General features: G+C 40.3%; 1 long non-coding RNA gene and 3 pseudogenes across 1 annotated transcript in view; 2 read left to right on the top strand and 2 right to left on the bottom strand.

Annotated features, from left to right (window-relative positions):
* Positions 1-548: 548 nt before the first annotated feature.
* On the bottom strand, positions 549-1075 carry LOC125106980 (40S ribosomal protein S26-like; annotated as a pseudogene).
* Positions 1076-4661: 3586 nt separating this feature from the next.
* On the bottom strand, positions 4662-4873 carry LOC125108154 (uncharacterized; annotated as a pseudogene).
* Positions 4874-5982: 1109 nt separating this feature from the next.
* Positions 5983-6249, top strand: LOC125106979 (transmembrane protein 258-like; annotated as a pseudogene).
* A 1236-nt stretch (positions 6250-7485) lies between these two features.
* Positions 7486-8525, top strand: part of LOC125106723 (uncharacterized) — a 67637-nt gene continuing 66597 nt past the window's right edge. Inside the window, exon 1 of the long non-coding RNA XR_007129399.1 lies at positions 7486-7555. This is a non-coding gene — a long non-coding RNA (uncharacterized LOC125106723). The remainder of the gene's footprint in view (positions 7556-8525) is intronic.

Raw genomic sequence — 8525 nt, 5'->3', positions numbered from 1 at the left:
AGGACAGGACTATAAAAGTTGAGATCAAAACAGAAAATGGGAATAGAGAAAGAAATACACTACAGAATATTTGATCAGTAAATAATAACAATAGTAGCTAAAGGTATTACATTTCCACTACTATATGTGCTGGATACTAAGGTGAGATGGTTTATGTACACCGCCTTTTATAGCCATCCTACCGTTAAGGATGATCATTTCCATTTTTCAAATGAATTAACTAAAGCTCAGAAGAGTGAAGGGTCCTATAACTGTCGGCCAAGCTGAGATTCATAGTTTGTCTGACAACAAAGCCGACTTTCTTCTCACTATACCACGTTGTCTCAGATGTGGTGTAAATAAAACCAGGAAAAGACAAAGAATAAAATAAGTAAAAAATGTTAAATACAAGTAAAATGCATTTCTTTTTTATTTGAATGAACTTATTTGAATTTATCGAAGAGATTCATGACAGCGAGGAAAGGAATTGTGTTGAACAGGCGAAGTGGAGCCGGGGCTGAGGAGGAGCTTGCTGCCGTGTTGAATGTCAAGATGCAAGGGCCATACAATTTTTTTTTTTTTTGAAGTGTAATTGCCATTTTTTTTTTTTTTTTTCTGGAGAACAGCTTTTCTTCAGTCCTTAAGAACTTAGCTCCTTACATGGGCTTTGGTGGAGGTCGTGGGGCAGCACCTGTGGGTCTAAATCGGGGTGTGGGTGTTGGGTCCTTCCGTGCTTCACGAGAGTGATTCCTGACTACCTTGCTGTGAATGGCACAACTCACGCAATAATGTACCTTCACATAGAGCTTGGGAATCACATAGGCATCGAAGACACTGGCTTCGGAAATATCCCTGACAGCGGCGGCCTCTACTATGTTCCGAATAACAAACTTCTAATGGCCTTGTCCTTGGGCACACAACGGGTGCAGTTGGTGCAGTGAATAGGCTGCACGTGGCCACGGCCCTTTTTTTCAGTGTCCTCTTTGAATTCTCTCCCTCTAACTCCTATTCTGATCAACTGCTTTCTTCTTAAAAATCTCTGGGATATATTGATTTTCGAGAGGGCCTTCAACACTGCCCATACATCTGGTGACATTGTGAGAATAATAACATCGTACCTTATCTGGCTGATGAATGAAAAAGGGCCCCTTTCCTTCTCCTGTGGGGCCACAGTACTTGGTTAGCAGACCAGTCTGGTCAGCAACCACTCGACCTTGGGAACATGCTTTACACAGGGCAGAAGCTGATGGCCATATACTGTGGCTTTGGTCTTATTCTCCGCCCCACCATTGTCTTGATGGTGATTTAAGTCACTAGCATTTCTTCCCTGCAGCATTTATCTCAACTCTTCTCATTACCTCCAATCTTGACCTTCTCCAGTGCTCTTCCTACACAGCAGCCGATTTGGTTTCTAAACACAACTTTTTTCTTTTTTAAAGATTTTATTTATTTTTTTTGAGAGAGAATGAGAGAGCATGAGAGGGGAGAGGGTCAGAGGGAGAAGCAGACACCCTGCTGAGCAGGGAGCCCAATGTGGGACTCCAGGATCATGACCTGAGCTGAAGGCAGTTGCTTAACCAACTGAACCACCCAGGCACCCCTCTAAGCACAACTCTGATCTTGTCAGCCCCCCCAATAATTCTACAGTACACTCCCATTGTCCTCAGCATGGAGTCCAGACTCTCTGGTTTAGCAAACACACCACTCTTTACCTGACTCTGCTGGCTTTTCTCTTCTCCTCTCTTACTGTACCCCACTTGCCTTCTATTTACTTTTTTTTTTTTTAAGATTTTATTTATTTGACAGACAGAGATCACAAGTAGGCAGAGAGGCAGGCAGAGAGAGAGGAAGGGAAGCAAGCTCCCCGCTGAGCAGAGAGCCCGACGCAGGGCTCGATCCCAGGACCCTGGGATCATGACCCGAGCGGAAGGCAGAGGCTTTAACCCACTAAGCCACCCAGGCACCCCCTTCTATTTACTTTTATCTTGAGTATCTTTATGCTTTGAATACCCCTTTTAGTCCTAACTTTGTGCCCTCTATCTGTTGATTTCTATTTGTTCTTTAGACCTCAGCTCAAGACATCTCCTCTAGGTTTCCTTTCTAACCCCAGAGCTGAGTTCGGCATCCGTCTGTGCTCACATAGTATCTTTACTCACTGTGAACTGTAGCATTTAAATCAGTGTTATAGTTATCTGCCTCTGCATCTGCCTTTTCCACAAAGCAGTCTACTTCTCCACGACAGGAGCAATATCTTATTTCCTGCTGTAGCCCAGGGACCTACCATAGTACTCGACTACACTGCCAGCTGGCAATATAACTTGCTTTGGGGCAGATGCAAAATCATTCCTTTAACTTTTCCCAAAAATGTAAAGGTAGGGATGGGGGAAAAGGAATGGAAAGGCAACCACTTTCTGTCCCTAAGATGTTCAGTGTCTTTGTGACAACTTATCTGAGAGGTTTTTGATCCGTGGACTTCCCCTTCTTTCTCATTCTGGGATGGAATTGGAATTCGGACTATTTTCTCACACCTGCTTCAGTGGCTTAAAGTGACTCTAAAGGAATATATCAATTAAGCAAAGAGGAAGCCACTAGAAATAGCTCCAACAGTGTTATTCCTAAAAGGATCTGCCTACAGAAAATGAGTGAAATCTGAGCTGATCTTCTTAATGTCTCATATAGACATAAAATCAGAGAATGTGGCTAAGAGAAGGCCTGCAGGTGGGGTGTTGTTGATATTTAAGATACCGAATTTTGGAATTTTCAGAAATTCCTTTTAGGGGAAGAATTATTGCCCCTAACAAAGTACTGTATCCCTTTGGTGATTCATTTAGTTCTCCAAAGCCTGAAGTTTTTTTTTTGTTTATTTTGTTTTGTTTTCCTTAGAAATTAGGACTCAAGTGCAGAGAGTATCCATGAAATTATTATATATGAAATTATTAACCCTCACATCCCTCATAATTCCTTCTTCATATCTGGATCCCCAGAATGATCCTCCTACTCTCATTATGTTTAAAAACCCACCCTCTGTCCTTCTGAGGGGAGGTATCAGTAGAAAACTGAATGAAGGTAACTGACTCTCCTCCCCAGTCAGCAAAGACTAAACCAACAAAATGACATGTGGGATGATAGATGGTCATAAGCACCTGCTATGGGTACCCAGGAGAGACTGCATTTTGTTCAGGTCTCCTTTTTTCCCTTTATATCTCATAGCTAGCATTTTTTTTTCTTTTTTGCCATATATGTTTTCTCCTTAGAACAAAGGTCAACAAACTTTTTATGTAGGGCCAAATAGCAAGTATTTTAGGATTTGCTAGCCATAACAGTCTCTATCGTAACTACTGACTCTGCCATTGTATTGCAAAAGCAGCCCTAGACAATATGTCAGTGTCTGGTCATGGTGCATCCCAATACAGCTGTATTTATAGAGGTTGAAATTTGAATTTCATATAATTCTCTTGTGTTGTGAAATATTATTCTTTGGATTTCCACCCCCCCAATCATTTAGAAGTGTAAAAAACATTGTTACTTTGCAGAGGATACAAAAACAGGTGGTGAGCCAGATTAAGCCTTTGGGATATAATTTGTTGGCCCCTGGACTAGAATGTCAGCTGGGGAGTGACAGGGTTTGATTTGTGCTTTCAGCCGGTGATCTCAAACTTACGTGTGCATATGAATCATCTGGGGGTTCTGTTAAAATGCAGATTCTGTCATGAGAGTCTTCATATCTGACTAGCTGCCAGGTGATACTGCTGCTGCAAGGTATGATTTATGGACCACACCTTTTGTTGGATCCTTCCATGAAAGAGAACCTGGATTGGAGAGAGACAGGGTGGGGGTAGAGGGAGAGGTAGAGGAGGTAGAGGGAAGTAGTAAAGATCAATTAGGGGACTCCTGGGGAGGTAAACTCCAAAGGCCTTGGTTGCTGAGAAGACATGAGAGCTAACAGGGACAGAGATGTTGGGGGTGACTCCAAGGGTTTATTGGTCAGTGATGCCTTTAGCAGAGATCCCAGGGATCTGTATGGACCAGGTACAAGACAGTGCTAAATATATTTTTATTGAACAAATAAGAAGGCAAAAAGAAGAAGTTGGCACGGGAAGGAATGGGAGAAGATAATGACCTCAGTCTGGGAGTGTTTGGGTTGATTCTGCAGAAACCCAAAGAAGGTAGCAAAAGCTGGTAATGTTTTGAAGGCAGAATGCTGTGTGACACCTGCTGGTCTGGGAATGGGTTGTTCTCCATTAGCTGAAGGCTGGAGGTAGACCCATAGCACTACTAGCCAGAGGAGCACAAACTGGTCCCAAAACCTCCTTTCCTTGATGAGCAAAAATTGACTGAGGGCATTTGTCACCTTGCAAGTGTTCTTATATACGTGTTTAACTTTTTTTTATTTTACGATAAGGACTTTAATGACAAAAAGCCATTCAGGAGTCAGAATTTACTGGCAAACATTTTAAAGCTCTGGCCTAAGAATCAACTTAGTGTGAAAATTATACCATAAGGTCTGTTGTCTTGGGTTTTATCCTCCCTGATATCTAATTTAGTTTGTTCTTCTTCTGAAGACACTCTCTTTCATGTATCAAAGGAACTGTTTCTTTATGCGATATCATTAGTGCTTTCTCAGATGAAACAGGTACTTTATTTTTTAATTAATTAATTAATTAATTAATTTTTAATCCCCGAGGGGGTGCACCGTTCCTGGAAGTACTGCAATAGCAGGTCGATGCGTGGAGTGGACGGAGCAAGCTCCTATTCCAACTCCCTGCTCCAAAAATCCATTTAATATATCCTATCCTCTTAATATATCTATCCTCTTGGATAGAGGACGTATCAGATATTAAACTGATAAGAACAGATACTACACTTGATCTTAGCCAAAAGGCCGAGAAGCGATATATTTTTTTAAACCTACTTTTACCCTTGCAAACTCTCATGAAAAAGAATTTACCTAAATTTCCTGAGGTTCTGCTTGTCATTGGTCATAAAAACAGCAACAGCAAAAACCCAAACATATGTGAAGTTTAATCAACAACCTCCTGAGTCTCTCTCTGTCTCTGGTCTCTCCCCTTTAATCCAATTTACACAGTGTTGCCCATTTAATATTTCTGAAGCATATTTTCAATCTTATTACCTCCCTGGTCTACAGATGAAGTCTGGACTCATCAGTCGGCCTTTCCATATGCACTACCGTCTGATTTCCATATACATTTCCAAGAGAATTTCTTTCCTGTTACTCACTTTTACCCACCACACCCAATGACCAGATCAAACTCATGCTTCCTCATGGGTCCCACCTTTTTTTGCCTTTGGGCTATTGAGTATGCTGTTCCTCCCAACCCCACTCTCACCTCTTATCTTGGAACCCTATGGTCCTTTGAGTCTAGGTTACACTTACCCTCCTCCATAAAGCCTTTCTAATATCTAATTTGGATTCTTTTTTAATTTTCCAAGCTTTTTATTTGTGCATCAAGGTACAGCAAAGGGAATAAATCTCTAGAATGTAAACTCAAGGCAGGACTTAATCCATTGTATTCATTGCTGTGTCTCCATTGCTGAAGCAAGTTCCTAGCACACAGCAGGTGCCCAAGAAATATTTCTTGAATGAATGAATGAGTAAATAAATGAAAGCATGTGTTTTACCTAACTTCAGTAATATCACATGAAATGACTGGCACAAAATAGGTGCTTAATACTTTAGCTTCCTTTCCTTTTATTGTCTTTTTTAATAGATGCTATAAATTTCAAATATATCTATTTCTATAGTGCCTAGAATTGAGCGGGAGAGGAAAGAGAAGTAAATCTGTTGAAGACCCACTGTCTGTCAGGTACTGCATAGAGTGCCTTATAGACTCATCTCAATTTAATTCTCCATGAGAATTCTATACATTAGTTGTTATTTTTTCCACTTTATGGATGGAGAAGCTAAAGTTCAGAGACACATGTCCAAGGTCACAGATCAAATAAGTAGGCAGAGGAGTGGTAGATTACCCTGTGCCTGCCAAAATGGAGCCCGAGGTCATGCACAGATACACCAACCCCGTGAGCTTGGCTGTCTTCCCCCATCTGACCATGGTGCTGTTGGCCACTGACATGTTCTTTACAGCCTGGTTCTTCACTTATGAGGTTACCTCTATTAGGTACATTTGAGATATCCACAAAGAGCTCCTCATCTCCTTGGTGGCCTTGTTCTTCATGGGCTCTGGAGTCCTCTTCCTGCAGCTCTTCCTGCTGTTCCAACCAGGCAGCTTCACTGAATTCCTTCTTTTGTAAATTAATTTTTTTTTTTTTTACTATTGCTGGAAATGTCCCACCTGCTGCTCACAATAAAGGCAGATGTGTGACCAACAAACAAACAAATAAATAAATAAGTGGGCAGAGATGTATTTTTAAGCCAAGTCTGTCTGACTCCAAAATTCATACTCTAATAACCATTTATATCAGTGTGGGCTATTAGCTAGTAAATTAAAAAGTAGGATGCAAAACCTTGTTTACCTGACTTGAAAAATCCACAGTCTTGGCACTGTATTGTGATGACTCTCACTGTGCCATTACATAGCAAGTGCTTAATAAATGAGTTTTAAATTAATTCGTTAATTTTTAAATAAGTAAATAATTTCTTATATAAACTAATGAATTCCTAATGGCAAAAAAAGCTAATGAATTACAGAACTAATGGATTAAGAATAAGCCATTCTCAAGGAGGGCACGGATTGCATGGAGCACTGGGTGTGGTGCAAAAACAATGAATACTGTTATGCTGAAAAGAAATTTTTAAAAAATTAATAAAAAAAAAAGAATAAGCCATTCTCCTACTAAAGAATCATGAATTAGGAATGGTGCTGGTTGGCAGAGAATCACCAACTTCCTTTTGCTCAAACAACAGGGTTAGCTACAAAACGGAAAGAAGACCCAATTGCTACCATTGTGGGAGTCCAGAAGTTCTGTAGCTGTCACTGAAACCAGTGCCCTCAATTACAATACCTGCCATGCCATTTCAGAGTCTCTGGTCTACGACTGCAGGCCCAGAAAAGCAGCAGCTGAAACCTTGTTTTGAGCTGTCTTCCATAGCAGATCCCAGACTATGGTAATGCCAGCTCCAGTGGAAAATTTGAACTCAAATACCTCTCTGATCCACCACTTCAGACTATTCAAATCACAGAATGGACCAAATTGGGGTAGAGGAACTTTCAGATGAGAAACTCTGGAGAGCTTCAGTTTATTCACATGCTTTTGATGTGAGTTATCACACTGTAACAGATAATAAAGTGACTCTGCTATCAAAAAATATCTTCTAGGGGCACTAGGCGCAGTGGGTTAAGCATGTGATTCTTGGTTTGCACTCACCTTGTGATGATCTCAGGGCCATGAGATAGAGCCCCGTGTCAGATTCTGCACTCAACATGGAGTCTGCTTGATGTTCTCTCTCTCTCTGTCCCTCTTGCTTGTACTTTCTCTCTCTGAAATAAATAAGTAAATCTTAAAAAAAAATCTTCTAAAATCTTACAAGCTGTATCCCACTCAGTGTGTGACCTTGGACGTTTGCTGAACCTGTCTCAACTGTCAAATAGGGACGATGGTGAGTACCTTATCAGTTGGTTTTAAGGATTAAGTTTTTAAAAAAAGTATATATGGCATTTAGTACCATGTTCAATAAGGATTTTAATTCATAAATGTTACACTGAATACGTTACTTTTAGCACATTTGGCAATTTCTCCCATAGCAACACTTGGAAGCTGGACCAACTGATTTGAAATTAATCCTGGTATTGAAAAACTCTGATGTATTTTATTTGCAACATGATTATGGGCAACTAATATCCTCGGGGTCTCTCTCAGGTGTGTGCAGCCAATCTCAGATACTCGAGAGACCTCAGAGTCTCTTTCAGATATTTATAACACATTGTCTATGAACTATGATTGGTTTTGATCTGATCCATACAGGAATAAATTCTGATTCTCATCGTTAATACAACAGTAAAATCTACCTTTTATTAGATACCAGGTAAATATTTTGTATGTAATATCTAATTTAATTCTTACAGCATATCTGTAGAATAAGGATTATCATTTCTACTTACAGATGTACAACTTGGATTTAAATTAGTTTATGGAATTTGTTGCCCAACATCACAGATAGTAAGTGGCCCCACTGTCATTGAAGCCTAGATCTGCCTGACTCCAAGGCATGTGTTCTTTCCATTGAGCTACATAGCTGTGACGCTCTTAAACACATAGTCATGAACCAACATTTTCATCTTACTAATGGTATTGAGTGGTCTACTTGTGCTGTGGGTGGGGTGACAAGGATGAACAAAACATGGTTCTTTAAGGATTTAATTAAAGTTAAAGTTAAATAGTTAAAGTGAATAAATAAGACTTATAGTGTGAAAAAGGCCTGATTGATGTGTACATTGGGAGGGACTGGATTAGGTAAGACATTGAATGAGGTGATGCCTTAGCTGAATTTTGAAGAATGAGTTGGTATTAGTCAAGTGAATAGCTGGGGCGTGGGTGGGAGAGAAATGTGTCCTAGGGAGAGGGCAGAG

This window comes from Lutra lutra, chromosome 8 (genome assembly GCF_902655055.1).
Source record: "Lutra lutra chromosome 8, mLutLut1.2, whole genome shotgun sequence".
Lineage (NCBI taxonomy): Eukaryota > Metazoa > Chordata > Mammalia > Carnivora > Mustelidae > Lutra > Lutra lutra.
Note: the sequence above shows the minus strand (reverse complement) of the source record. Positions and strands in the feature narration are given on the sequence as shown.